Genomic DNA, 14,364 nt, shown 5'->3' with positions numbered 1-14,364 from the left:
GCGAGAGGCCGAGGCCGAGGCCCCACCAGGGCGAGAGGCCGAGGCCGAGGCCCCACCAGGGCGAGAGGCCGAGGCCGAGGCCCCCCCAGGGCGAGAGGCAGAGGCCGAGGCCGAATCCGGGCGAGAGGCAGAGGCCGAGGCCCCATCCGGGCGAGAGGCAGAGGCCGAGGCCCCATCCGGGCGAGAGGCAGAGGCCGAGGCCCCATCCGGGCGAGAGGCAGAGGCCGAGGCCCCATCCGGGCGAGAGGCAGAGGCCGAGGCCCCATCCGGGCGAGAGGCAGAGGCCGAGGCCCCATCCGGGCGAGAGGCAGAGGCCGAGGCCCCATCCGGGCGAGAGGCAGAGGCCGAGGCCCCACCAGGGCGAGAGGCCGAGGCCGAGGCCCCACCAGGGCGAGAGGCCGAGGCCCCACCAGGGCGAGAGGCCGAGGCCCCACCAGGGCGAGAGGCCGAGGCCCCACCAGGGCGAGAGGCCGAGGCCCCACCAGGGCGAGAGGCCGAGGCTCCACCAGGACGAGAGGCCGAGGCCCCACCAGGACGAGAGGCCGAGGCCCCACCAGGGCGAGAGGCAGAGGCCCCACCAGGGCGAGAGGCCGAGGCCCTACCAGGGCGAGAGGCCGAGGCCCCACCAGGGCGAGAGGCCGAGGCCCCACCAGGGCGAGAGGCAGAGGCCGAGGCCCCACCAGGGCGAGAGGCAGAGGCCGAGGCCCCACCAGGGCGAGAGGCAGAGGCCGAGGCCCCACCAGGGCGAGAGGCAGAGGCCGAGGCCCCACCAGGGCGAGAGGCAGAGGCCGAGGCCCCACCAGGGCGAGAGGCAGAGGCCGAGGCCCCACCAGGGCGAGAGGCAGAGGCCGAGGCCCCACCAGGGCGAGAGGCAGAGGCCTCACCAGGGCGAGAGGCAGAGGCCCCACCAGGATAAGACGGTGAGAGGCCGAGGCCCCACCAGGGCGAGAGGTCGAGGCCCCACCATGGCGAGAGGCAGAGGCCGAGGCCCTACCAGGGCGAGAGGCAGAGGCCGAGGCCCCACCAGGGCGAGAGGCAGAGGCCGAGGCCCTACCAGGGCGAGAGGCAGAGGCCCCACCAGGGCGAGAGGGCGAGGCCCGACCAGGGCGAGAGGGCGAGGGGGGCGAGAGGGCGAGGCGCCCCACCAGGCCAAGAGACCCAGGCCCCACCAGGGCGAGAGGCCGAGGCCCCACCAGGGCAAGAGGGCGAGGCGCCCCACCAGGATAAGACGGTGAGAGGCCGAGGCCCCACCAGGGCGAGAGTTTGAGGCCCCACCATGGCGAGAGGCTGAGGCCCCACCAGGGCGAGAGGCTGAGGCCCCACCAGGGCGAGAGGGCGAGACACCACAACAGGGGGAGAGGCCGAGGCCCCACCAATTCGAGAGGCTGAGAGGCCGAGGCCCCACCAATGTGAGAGGCTGAGAGGCCCAGGACCCACCAGGGCGAGAGGGCGAGGCTCTACCAGTGCGAGAGGCCGAGGCCCCACCAGGGCGAAAGGCAGAGGCAACACCAGGGCGAAAGGCAGAGGCCCCACCAGGGCGAAAGGCAGAGGCCCCACCAGGGCGAGAGAAAGAGGTTGAGGTCTCGCCAGCCGAGAGGCAGATGCCGAAGCTCCAACAGGGCAAGAGGACGAGGCCCCACCAGGGCGAGAGGGCGAGACACCCCAACAGGGCGAGGCTCTACCAGGGCGAGAGGCCGAGGCCCCTCCAGGGTGAGAGGCCGAGGCCCCTCCAGGGTGAGAGGCCGAGGCCAAGGCCCGACCAGGGCAAGAGGCCAAAGCCAATGTCCCACCAGGGCGAGAGGCAGAGGCCGAGGCCCCACCAGGGCGAGAGGCAGAGGCCGAGGCCCCACCAGGGCGAGAGGCAGAGGCCGAGGCCCCACCAGGGCGAGAGGCAGAGGCCTCACCAGGGCGAGAGGCAGAGGCCCCACCAGGATAAGACGGTGAGAGGTCGAGGCCCCACCAGGGCGAGAGGGCGAGACACCACAACAGGGGGAGAGGCCGAGGACCCACCAGGGCGAGGCCCCACCAGGGTGAGAGGCCGAGGCCCCACCATGGCGAGAGGCTGAGGCCCCACCAGGGCGAGAGGGCGAGACACCACAACAGGGGGAGAGGCCGAGGACCCACCAGGGCGAGAGGCCGAGGCCCCACCAGGGTGAGAGGCTGAGGCCCCACCAGGGCGAGAGGGCGAGACACCACACCAGGGCGAGAGGCTGAGAGGCCGAGGCCCCACCAATGCGAGAGGCTGAGAGGCCGAGGCCCCACCAATGCGAGAGGCTGAGAGGCCGAGGCCCCACCAATGCGAGAGGCTGAGAGGCCGAGGCCCCACCAATGCGAGAGGCTGAGAGGCCGAGGCCCCACCAATGCGAGAGGCTGAGAGGCCGAGGCCCCACCAATGCGAGAGGCTGAGAGGCCGAGGCCCCACCAATGCGAGAGGCTGAGAGGCCGAGGCCCCACCAATGCGAGAGGCTGAGAGGCCGAGGCCCCACCAATGCGAGAGGCTGAGAGGCCGAGGCCCCACCAATGCGAGAGGCTGAGAGGCCGAGGCCCCACCAATGCGAGAGGCAGAGGCCGAGGCCCCATCCGGGCGAGAGGCAGAGGCCGAGGCCCCATCCGGGCGAGAGGCAGAGGCCGAGGCCCCACCAGGGCGAGAGGCAGAGACCGAGGCCCCATCCGGGCGAGAGGCAGAGGCCGAGGCCCCATCCGGGCGAGAGGCAGAGGCCGAGGCCCCACCAGGGCGAGAGGCAGAGGCCGAGGCCCCACCAGGGCGAGAGGCAGAGGCCGAGGCCCCACCAGGGCGAGAGGCAGAGGCCGAGGCCCCACCAGGGCGAGAGGCAGAGGCCGAGGCCCCACCAGGGCGAGAGGCAGAGGCCCCACCAGGGCGAGAGGCAGAGGCCTCACCAGGGCGAGAGGCAGAGGCCCCACCAGGATAAGACGGTGAGAGGCCGAGGCCCCACCAGGGCGAGAGGTCGAGGCCCCACCATGGCGAGAGGCTGAGGCCCCACCATGGCGAGAGGCTGAGGCCCCACCAGGGCGAGAGGCTGAGGCCCCACCAGGGCGAGAGGCTGAGGCCCCACCAGGGCGAGAGGGCGAGACACCACAACAGGGGGAGAGGCCGAGGCCCCACCAATTCGAGAGGCTGAGAGGCCGAGGCCCCACCAATGTGAGAGGCTGAGAGGCCGAGGCCCCACCAATGTGAGAGGCTGAGAGGCCCAGGACCCACCAGGGCGAGAGGGCGAGGCTCTACCAGTGCGAGAGGCCGAGGCCCCACCAGGGCGAAAGGCAGAGGCCCCACCAGGGCGAAAGGCAGAGGCCCCACCAGGGCGAAAGGCAGAGGCCCCACCAGGGCGAAAGGCAGAGGCCCCACCAGGGCGAAAGGCAGAGGCCCCACCAGGGCGAGAGACAGAGGTTGAGGTCTCGCCAGCCGAGAGGCAGATGCCGAAGCTCCAACAGGGCAAGAGGATGAGGCCCCACCAGGGCGAGACACCCCAACAGGGCGAGGCTCTACCAGGGCGAGAGGCCGAGGCCCCTCCAGGGTGAGAGGCCGAGGCCAAGGCCCGACCAGGGCAAGAGGCCAAAGCCAATGTCCCACCAGGGCGAGAGGCAGAGGCCGAGGCCCCACCAGGGCGAGAGGCAGAGGCCTCACCAGGGCGAGAGGCAGAGGCCTCACCAGGGCGAGAGGCAGAGGCCTCACCAGGGCGAGAGGCAGAGGCCCCACCAGGATAAGACGGTGAGAGGTCGAGGCCCCACCATGGCGAGAGGCTGAGGCCCCACCAGGGCGAGAGGGCGAGACACCACAACAGGGGGAGAGGCCGAGGACCCACCAGGGCGAGAGGCCGAGGCCCCACCAGGGCGAGACACCACAACAGGGGGAGAGGCCGAGGACCCACCAGGGCGAGAGGCCGAGGACCCACCAGGGCGAGAGGCCGAGGCCCCACCAGGGTGAGAGGCCGAGGCCCCACCAGGGCGAGAGGGCGAGACACCACAACAGGGCGAGAGGCCGAGGACCCACCAGGCCGAGGCCAAGGCCCCACCAGGGCGAGAGGCTGAGAGGCCGAGGCCCCACCAATGCGAGAGGCTGAGAGGCCGAGGCCCCACCAATGCGAGAGGCTGAGAGGCCGAGGCCCCACCAATGCGAGAGGCTGAGAGGCCGAGGCCCCACCAATGCGAGAGGCTGAGAGGCCGAGGCCCCACCAATGCGAGAGGCTGAGAGGCAGAGGCCCCACCAATGCGAGAGGCTGAGAGGCCGAGGCCCCACCAATGCGAGAGGCTGAGAGGCCGAGGCCCCACCAATGCGAGAGGCTGAGAGGCCGAGGCCCCACCAATGCGAGAGGCTGAGAGGCCGAGGCCCCACCAATGCGAGAGGCTGAGAGGCCGAGGCCCCACCAATGCGAGAGGCTGAGAGGCCGAGGCCCCACCAATGCGAGAGGCTGAGAGGCCGAGGCCCCACCAATGCGAGAGGCTGAGAGGCCGAGGCAACACCAATGCGAGAGGCAGAGAGGCCGAGGCCCCACCAATGCGAGAGGCAGAGAGGCCGAGGCCCCACCAGGGCGAAAGGCAGAGGCCCCACCAGGGCGAAAGGCAGAGGCCCCACCAGGGCGAAAGGCAGAGGCCCCACCAGGGCGAAAGGCAGAGGCCCCACCAGGGCGAAAGGCAGAGGCCCCACCAGGGCGAAAGGCAGAGGCCCCACCAGTGCGAGAGGCAGAGGCCCCACCAGTGCGAGAGGCAGAGGTAGAGGCCTCGCCAGCCGAGAGGCAGATGCCGAAGCTCCAACAGGGCAAGAGGATGAGGCCCCACCAGGGCGAGAGGGCGAGACACCCCACTAGGGCGAGAGGCCGAGGCCCCACCAGGGCGAGAGGCCGAGGCCCCACCAGGGTGAGATGGCGAGAGGCCGAGGCCCCACCAGGGCGAGAGGCAGAGGCCAAGGCCCCACCAGGGCGAGAGGCCGAGGCCCCGTCAGGGTGAGATGGCGAGAGGCCGTGGCCCCACCAGGGCGAAAGGCAGAGGAGGCCCCTTATGATGAGGAAGAGGGACCACAATGATAAGGATAATGTAGTCTAGAATGAGGTTATACCAAAGTCTGAGAGAGAAAAATGGACATGGAAAAGAGACTAGTAAGCGGGACTAGGACACAGAATAGGCACTATAAAAGGATCGGTACTATGAAAAGGGAAAATGATTGAGGAATGCTCAACAGATTTCACCTGGTTAAAATAAAAAAATCCCCACCCTGTATATCAGTCAAAATAGAATGGACCCAAGAATTGGTTATAGCCCAACTAGATTACTGCAACAGCATGTTTGTGTTTATAAGCCACCCCAAGGAAAATATCCATCTCATACATGTGTCTCATGTGATCTTCGGCAACATAGGGACTAGCTTTTACTGCTTTAGATCATAAATGCTATGAATGGGGCAACACAAAAATCCACAAAATCATCGTCTGACTCACAATGCCTTTTGCAATGTAGCACCAAATTATATACCTACCAGATCCCTTGGTTCAGCATCTTCAGACAACTGCAACTGGAAAGTCCTAGAAAAAAAAGACCAGGCAAGATTAGCCTCAACCCAAGGCTTCATCACCCAAGCCTCCAATTATTCAAGACCCTTTTAAGAATGGAAAGACCCAGCAAAAACGCAAAGGCCCCACAGCAGAACATTATTCATGCACATCATGAACCTCCTAAATGCACCGTAATAACCACACCTACCCATCTCATGAACAATCGCTCAATCTTACTTACTACCACAACACTAGTCATGGAACATTTTGTGCACTTCCCCCAGCAAGAATTTTTGGGAACCCTGACTGCTTGCCGAGACCGAGGCCCCACCAGAGCGAGAGGCCGAGGCCACACCAGGGCGAGAGGCAGAGGCCGAGGACCCCCAAGGCGAGAGGCAGAGGCCCCACCAGTAATATATGCAAATATACAATTTGAAAGCAATGTGTTTGGCAAGATGGAGAGTACCATGGATGATACCAAGACTCGCCCTCTGACTCTAGAGGAAGCTATATAATGTTTTAAAGATCCAGTTCAAGCACCAAACCCATAGGTCTTAAATTGCCAGCAGTTTATGCCTCAAATAAATACTGGTTGTATTTTGATGTTCCAATCAATATGTAATTCACATTTCAATTCAATTCAATGTTTTATGTGGCTTTATTAAAGCTAATCCTCAACATACATAGGTTCTATTTCTTCCAACTGAACAAGCTCAAGTAAAGAAATTGACACAGTATCTGTAGATCACTTTCCTAATCTGCAACAAATACAAGCTTAACAAATACAAGCTGAATAGCTTGCACTTGAATTAACTTGATATTTAGAACATCCACCCTAATGGAAAAGAAATAAAATGTAGCCTGTGTTCCTGATAAGACTGTCACTTGAAATGCTTATGTACAACCAGTGGAGTGTTCCTAGCTTCTAAATTGGAGGAACCTCTTTCAGGCTCCCTCCAATGGCTTTCCTCACGGGCGCCCACGAGGAAAGCCCTAAATATCAAGTTCAAGCTATTCGGTGCAGATTAGGAAAGTGATCTACAGATATGTCTCAATGTAGCCCGGATGAAAACGTGTTATAGGTTGAAACACTGGTTGGCTTTTTCTTTGCTTGTTCAGTTAGAAAGAATGGAACTTTATATTTTGTATGTTGAGTTAGAGTGAACAATCTGTTTTAAGTGGTTGGTTTAATAAAACCTCGAAACATTATTGGCATTTGAATTCAATATTGAAGGGACATCAAAATGCAACTAGTATTTGAGGCATAAACTGCTGCAATTCAAGACTTATAGGTTTGGTGCTGGAACTAGGTCTTTTAGACTGTCTACAAGAAGGATAGGCAAGGAAGAAAGAATACGAGAAACAAAAATGGACATGGAAAGTAGACTAGGAAGCGGGAATAGGACATAGAATAGGCACTATAAAGAGACTGGTACTATGAAAAGGGAATATGATTAAGAGGAATGTTCAACAAATTTCACCTGCTTAATATATCAGTCAAAATAGAATGGACCCAGGAACTGGCTATATCCCAACTAGATTACTGCAACAGCATGTGCGTGTTTATAAGCCACTCCAAGAAAAATATCCATATCCTACTTATGTCTCTCATGCGATCTTCTGCCTAAAACATAGGGACTAGCTTTTATTGCTTTAGATCATTAATGTTATGGATGGGGCAACAAAAAATCTGAGACACCCCACCAGGGCGAGAGAGGCCGAAACCCCACCAGGGCGAGAGGTAGAGGCCCCACCAGGGCGAGAGGCAGAGGCCCCACTAGGGCGAGAGGCAGAGGCCCCACCAGGGCGAGAGGCCGAGGCCCCACCAGGGCGAGAGGCAGAGGCCCCACTAGGGCGAGAGGCCGAGGCCCCACCAGGGCGAGAGGCAGAGGCCAAGGACCCACCAGGGCGAGAGGCAGAGGCCGAGGCCCCAGCAGGACGAGAGGCCGAGGCCCCAGCAGGACGAGAGGCCGAGGCCCCAGCAGGACGAGAGGCCGAGGCCCCAGCAGGACGAGAGGCCGAGGCCCCAGCAGGACGAGAGGCCGAGGCCCCAGCAGGACGAGAGGCCGAGGCCCCAGCAGGACGAGAGGCCGAGGCCCCAGCAGGACGAGAGGCCGAGGCCCCAGCAGGACGAGAGGCCGAGGCCCCAGCAGGACGAGAGGCCGAGGCCCCAGCAGGACGAGAGGCCGAGGCCCCAGCAGGACGGGAGGCCGAGGCCCCAGCAGGACGGGAGGCCGAGGCCCCAGCAGGACGAGAGGCCGAGGCCCCAGCAGGACGAGAGGCCGAGGCCCCAGCAGGACGAGAGGCCGAGGCCCCACCAGGGCGAGAGGCAGAGGCCGAGGCCCCACCAGGGCGAGAGGCAGAGGCCGAGGCCCCACCAGGGCGAGAGGCAGAGGCCGAGGCCCCACCAGGGCGAGAGGCAGAGGCCGAGGCCCCACCAGGGCGAGAGGCAGAGGCCGAGGCCCCACCAGGGCGAGAGGCAGAGGCCGAGGCCCCACCAGGGCGAGAGGCAGAGGCCGAGGCCCCACCAGGGCGAGAGGCAGAGGCCGAGGCCCCACCAGGGCGAGAGGCAGAGGCCGAGGCCCCACCAGGGCGAGAGGCAGAGGCCGAGGCCCCACCAGGGCGAGAGGCAGAGGCCGAGGCCCCACCAGGGCGAGAGGCAGAGGCCGAGGCCCCACCAGGGCGAGAGGCAGAGGCCGAGGCCCCACCAGGGCGAGAGGCAGAGGCCGAGGCCCCACCAGGGCGAGAGGCAGAGGCCGAGGCCCCACCAGGGCGAGAGGTAGAGGCCGATGCCCCACCATGGCAAAAGAGGTTGATGCCCCACCAGGGCGAGAGGCCCCGGACCCACCAGGGCGAGAGAGGCAGAGGCCGAGGCCCCACCAGGGTGAGAGGCAGAGGCCGAGGCCCCACCAGGGTGAGAGGCAGAGGCCGAGGCCCCACCAGGGTGAGAGGCAGAGGCCGAGGCCCCACCAGGGTGAGAGGCAGAGGCCGAGGCCCCACCAGGGCGAGAGGCCGAGGCCCCACCAGGGCGAGAGGCCGAGGCCCCGTCAGGGTGAGATGGCGAGAGGCCGAGGCCCCACCAGGGCGAGAGGCCGAGACCCCACCAAGGCCCCACCAGGGCAAGAGGCCGAGGCCGCAACAGGGCGAGAGGCAGAGGCCGAGGCCCCAACAGGGCGAGAGGCAGAGGCCGAGGCCGCACCAGGGCGACAGGCAGAGGCCGAGGCCGCACAAGAACGAGAAGCCGAGGCCGCACAAGAGCGAGAAGCCGAGGCCGCACAAGAGCGAGAGAGGCCGAGGCCCCACCAGGGCGACAGGCCGAGGTCACACCAGGGCGACAGGCCGAGACACCCCAACAGGGTGAGAGGCCGAGACACCCCAACAGGGTGAGAGGCCGAGGCCCCACCAGGGTGGGAGGCCGAGGCCCCACCAGGGCAGCCTAGGCCCCACCAGGGGGGGAGGCTGAGGCCCGTCCAGGGAGGGAGGCAGAGGCTAAGAGGCCAAGGACCCACCAGGGCGAGAGGCCGAGGTCAAGGCCAAGGCCCCACCAGGGAGAGAGGCCGAGGCCAAGGCCCCACCAGGGAGAGGCGCCGAGGCCAAGGCCCCACCAGGGAGAGGCGCCGAGGCCAAGGCCCCACCAGGGAGAGAGGCCAAGGCCCCACCAGGGAGAGAGGCCAAGGCCAAGGCCCCACCAGGGCGAGAGGCAGAGGCCACGGCCCCACCAGGGCGAGAGGCAGAGGCCACGGCCCCACCAGGGCGAGAGGCAGAGGCCACGGCCCCACCATGGCAAAAGAGATTGATGCCCCACCAGGGCGAGAGGCCCCGGACCCACCAGGGCGAGAGAGGCAGAGGCCGAGGACCCACCAGCCAAGAGGTAGAGACACCCTAACAGGGCGAGAGGCCGAGGCCCCAACAGGGCGAGAGGCCGAGGCCCCAACAGGGCGAGAGGCCGAGGCCCCAACAGGGCGAGAGAGGCCGAGGCCCCACCAGGGCGAGAGAGGCCGAGGCCCCACCAGGGCGAGAGAGGCCGAGGCCCCACCAGGGCGAGAGAGGCCGAGGCCCCACCAGGGCGAGAGAGGCCGAGGCCCCACCAGGGCGAGAGAGGCCGAGGCCCCACCAGGGCGAGAGAGGCCGAGGCCCCACCAGGCTGAGAGGCAGAGGCCGAGGCCCCACCAGGCTGAGAGGCAGAGGCCGAGGCCCCACCAGGCTGAGAGGCAGAGGCCGAGGCCCCACCAGGCTGAGAGGCAGAGGCCGAGGCCCCACCAGGCTGAGAGGCAGAGGCCGAGGCCCCACCAGGCTGAGAGGCAGAGGCCGAGGCCCCACCAGGCTGAGAGGCAGAGGCCGAGGCCCCACCAGGCTGAGAGGCAGAGGCCGAGGCCCCACCAGGGTGAGAGGCAGAGGCCGAGGCCCCACCAGGGTGAGAGGCAGAGGCCGAGGCCCCACCAGGGTGAGAGGCCGAGGCCCCACCAGGGCAGGAGGCCGAGGCCCCACCAGGGTGAGATGGCGAGAGGCCGAGGCCCCACCAGGGCGAGAGGCCGAGACCCCACCAAGGCCCCACCAGGGCAAGAGGCCGAGGCCCCACCAGGGCAAGAGGCCGAGGCCCCACCAGGGCAAGAGGCCGAGGCCCCACCAGGGCAAGAGGCCGAGGCCGGGGCCCCACCAGGCTGAGAGGCAGAGGCCAAGGCCCCACCAGGGCGAGAGGCCGAGGCCCCGTCAGGGTGAGATGGCGAGAGGCCAAGGCCCCACCAGGGCGAGAGGCCGAGACCCCACCAAGACCCCACCAGGGCAAGAGGCTGAGGCCCCACCAGGGCAAGAGGCCGAGGCCCCACCAGGGAGAGAGGCATAAGCCGAGGCCCCACCAGGGAGAGAGGCATAAGCCGAGGCCCCACCAGGGCGAGAGGCCGAGGCCCCGTCAGGGTGAGATGGCGAGAGGCCGAGACCCCACCAGGGCCCCACCAGGGCAAGAGGCCGAGGCCCCACCAGGACGAGAGGCCGAGGCCCCACCAGGACGAGAGGCCGAGGCCCCACCAGGGCGAGAGGCCGAGGCCCCGTCAGGGTGAGATGGCGAGAGGCCAAGGCCCCACCAGGGCGAGAGGCCGAGACCCCACCAAGACCCCACCAGGGCAAGAGGCTGAGGCCCCACCAGGGCAAGAGGCCGAGGCCCCACCAGGGTGAGAGGCATAAGCCGAGGCCCCACCAGGGAGAGAGGCATAAGCCGAGGCCCCACCAGGGCGAGAGGCCGAGGCCCCGTCAGGGTGAGATGGCGAGAGGCCGAGACCCCACCAGGGCCCCACCAGGGCAAGAGGCCGAGGCCCCACCAGGACGAGAGGCCGAGGCCCCACCAGGACGAGAGGCCGAGGCCCCACCAGGACGAGAGGCCGAGGCCCCACCAGGGCGAGAGGCCGAGGCCCCACCAGGGCGAGAGGCAGAGGCCCCACCAGGGCGAGAGGCAGAGGCCCCACCAGGGCGAGAGGACGAGGCCCCACCAGGGCGAGAGGACGAGGCCAAAGCCCGACCAGGGCGAGAGGACGAGGCCCAGGCCCGACCAGGGCGAGAGGACGAGGCCCAGGCCCGGCCAGGGCGAGAGGACGAGGCCCAGGCCCGGCCAGGGCGAGAGGCAGAGGCCGAGGCCCCACCAGGGCGAGAGGCAGAGGCCGAGGCCCCACCAGGGCGAGAGGCAGAGGCCGAGGCCCCACCAGGGCGAGAGGCAGAGGCCGAGGCCCCACCAGGGCGAGAGGCAGAGGCCGAGGCCCCACCAGGGTAAGACGGTGAGAGGCCGAGGCCCCGCCAGGGCTAGAGGCAGAGGCCGAGGCCCCGCCAGGGCGAGAGGCAGAGGCCGAGGCCCCACCAGGGCGAGAGGCAGAGGCCGAGGCCCCACCAGGGCGAGAGGCAGAGGCCGAGGCCCCACCAGGGCGAGAGGCAGAGGCCGAGGCCCCACCAGGGCGAGAGGCAGAGGCCGAGGCCCCACCAGGGTAAGACGGTGAGAGGCCGAGGCCCCACCAGGGCGAGAGGCCGAGGCCCCACCAGGGCGAGAGGCCGAGGCCCCACCAGGGCGAGAGGCCGAGGCCCCACCAGGGCGAGAGGACGAGCCCAAGGCCCCACCAGGGCGAGAGGACGAGCCCAAGGCCCGACCAGGGCGAGAGGACGAGCCCAAGGCCCGACCAGGGCGAGAGGACGAGGCCGAGGCCCCAACAGGGCGAGAGGCAGAGGCCGAGGCCCCAACAGGGCGAGAGGCAGAGGCCGAGGCCCCAACAGGGCGAGAGGCAGAGGCCCCAACAGGGCGAGAGGCAGAGGCCCCAACAGGGCGAGAGGCAGAGGCCGAGGCCCCAACAGGGCGAGAGGCCGAGGCCGCAACAGGGCGAGAGGCAGAGGCCGAGGCCCCAACAGGGCGAGAGGCAGAGGCCGCACCAGGGCTTGAGGCAGAGGCCGAGGCCGCACCAGAGCGAGAAGCCGAGGCCGCACCAGGGCAAGAGAGGCCGAGGCCCCACCAGGGCAAGAGGCCGAGGCCCCACCAGGGCGAGAGGCAGAGGCCGAGGCCCCAACAGGGCGAGAGGCCGAGGCCCCAACAGGGCGAGAGGCAGAGGCCCCAACAGGGCGAGAGGCAGAGGCCCCAACAGGGCGAGAGGCAGAGGCCGAGGCCCCAACAGGGCGAGAGGCCGAGGCCGCAACAGGGCGAGAGGCAGAGGCCGAGGCCCCAACAGGGCGAGAGGCAGAGGCCGCACCAGGGCTTGAGGCAGAGGCCGAGGCCGCACCAGAGCGAGAAGCCGAGGCCGCACCAGGGCAAGAGAGGCCGAGGCCCCACCAGGGCAAGAGGCCGAGGCCCCACCAGGGCGAGAGGCCGAGGTCACACCAGGGCGACAGGCCGAGACACCCCAACAGGGTGAGAGGCCGAGGCCCCACCAGGGTGGGAGGCCGAGGCCCCACCAGGGCAGCCTAGGCCCCACCAGGGGGGGAGGCTGAGGCCCGTCCAGGGAGGGAGGCAGAGGCTAAGAGGCCAAGGACCCACCAGGGCGAGAGGCCCCACTAGGGCAAGAGGCCGAGGCCAAGGCCCCACCAGGGAGAGAGGCCGAGGCCCCACCAGGGAGAGAGGCCGAGGCCCCACCAGGGAGAGAGGCCGAGGCCAAGGCCCCACCAGGGAGAGAGGCCGAGGCCAAAGCCCCACCAGGGAGAGAGGCCGAGGCCAAAGCCCCACCAGGGAGAGGGGCCGATGCCCCACCGGGGCGAGAGGCAGAAGCCGAGGCCGCACCAGAGCGAGAAGCCGAGGCCGCACCAGAGCGAGAGAGGCCGAGGCCACACCAGGGCGAGAGGCCGAGACACCCCAACAGGGGGGGAGGCCGAGGCCCCACCAGGGGGGGAGGCCGAGGCCCGTCCAGGGGGGGGAGGCCGAGGCCCGTCCAGGGGGGGGAGGCCGAGGCCCGTCCAGGGGGGGGGAGGCCGAGGCCCGTCCAGGGGGGGGGAGGCCGAGGCCCGTCCAGGGGGGGGGAGGCCGAGGCCCGTCCAGGGGGGGGGAGGCCGAGGCCCGTCCAGGGGGGGAGGCCGAGGCCCGTCCAGGGGGGGAGGCAGAGGCTAAGAGGCCAAGGCCCCACCAGGGCAAGAGGTCGAGGCCAAGGCGAGAGGCCGAGGCCAAGGCCCCACCAGGGCAAGAGGTCGAGGCCAAGGCGAGAGGCCGAGGCCAAGGCCCCACCAGGGCGAGAGGCCGAGGCCAAGGCCCCACCAGGGCGAGAGGCCGAGGCCAAGGCCCCACCAGGGCGAGAGGCCGAGGCCAAGGCCCCACCAGGGCGAGAGGCCGAGGCCCCACCAGGGCGAGAGGCAGAGGCCGAGGCCCCACCAGGGCGAGAGGCAGAGGCCGAGGCCCCACCAGGGCGAGAGGCAGAGGCCGAGGCCCCACCAGGGCGAGAGGCAGAGGCCGAGGCCCCACCAGGGCGAGAGGCAGAGGCCGAGGCCCCACCAGGGCGAGAGGCCGAGGCCGAGGCCCCACCAGGGCGAGAGGCCGAGGCCAAGGCCCCACCAGGGAGAGAGGCCGAGACCAAGGCCCCACCAGGGAGAGAGGCCGAGGCCAAGGCCCCACCAGGGAGAGAGGCCAAGGCCCCACCAGGGCGAGAGGCCGAGGCCAAGGCCCCACCAGGGCGAGAGGCCGAGGCCAAGGCCAAGGCCCCACCAGGGCGAGAGGCAGAGGCCAAGGCCCGACCAGGGCGAGAGGCAGAGGCCAAGGCCCGACCAGGGCGAGAGGCAGAGGCCAAGGCCCGACCAGGGCGAGAGGCAGAGGCCAAGGCCCGACCAGGGCGAGAGGCAGAGGCCAAGGCCCGACCAGGGCGAGAGGCAGAGGCCAAGGCCCGACCAGGGCGAGAGAGGCCGAGGCCCCACCAGGGCAAGAGGCCGAGGTCACACCAGGGCGACAGGCCGAGGTCACACCAGGGCGACAGGCCGAGACACCCCAACAGGGTGAGAGGCCGAGGCCCCACCAGGGTGGGAGGCCGAGGCCCCACCAGGGCAGCCTAGGCCCCACCAGGGGGGGAGGCTGAGGCCCGTCCAGGGAGGGAGGCAGAGGCTAAGAGGCCAAGGACCCACCAGGGCGAGAGGCCCCACTAGGGCAAGAGGCCGAGGCCAAGGCCCCACCAGGGAGAGAGGCCGAGGCCAAGGCCCCACCAGGGAGAGAGGCCGAGGCCAAGGCCCCACCAGGGAGAGAGGCCGAGGCCAAAGCCCCACCAGGGAGAGAGGCCGAGGCCAAAGCCCCACCAGGGAGAGGGGCCGATGCCCCACCGGGGCGAGAGGCAGAAGCCGAGGCCGCACCAGAGCGAGAAGCCGAGGCCGCACCAGAGCGAGAGAGGCCGAGGCCACACCAGGGCGAGAGGCCGAGGCCACA

This window comes from Ambystoma mexicanum, chromosome 2p, assembly GCF_040938575.1.
Source record: "Ambystoma mexicanum isolate Mex_15411 chromosome 2p, UKY_AmexF1_1, whole genome shotgun sequence".
In the NCBI taxonomy this organism is placed as follows: domain Eukaryota; kingdom Metazoa; phylum Chordata; class Amphibia; order Caudata; family Ambystomatidae; genus Ambystoma; species Ambystoma mexicanum.
The sequence above is the reverse complement of the archived record's forward strand: the minus strand, read 5'-3'. Positions refer to the sequence as shown.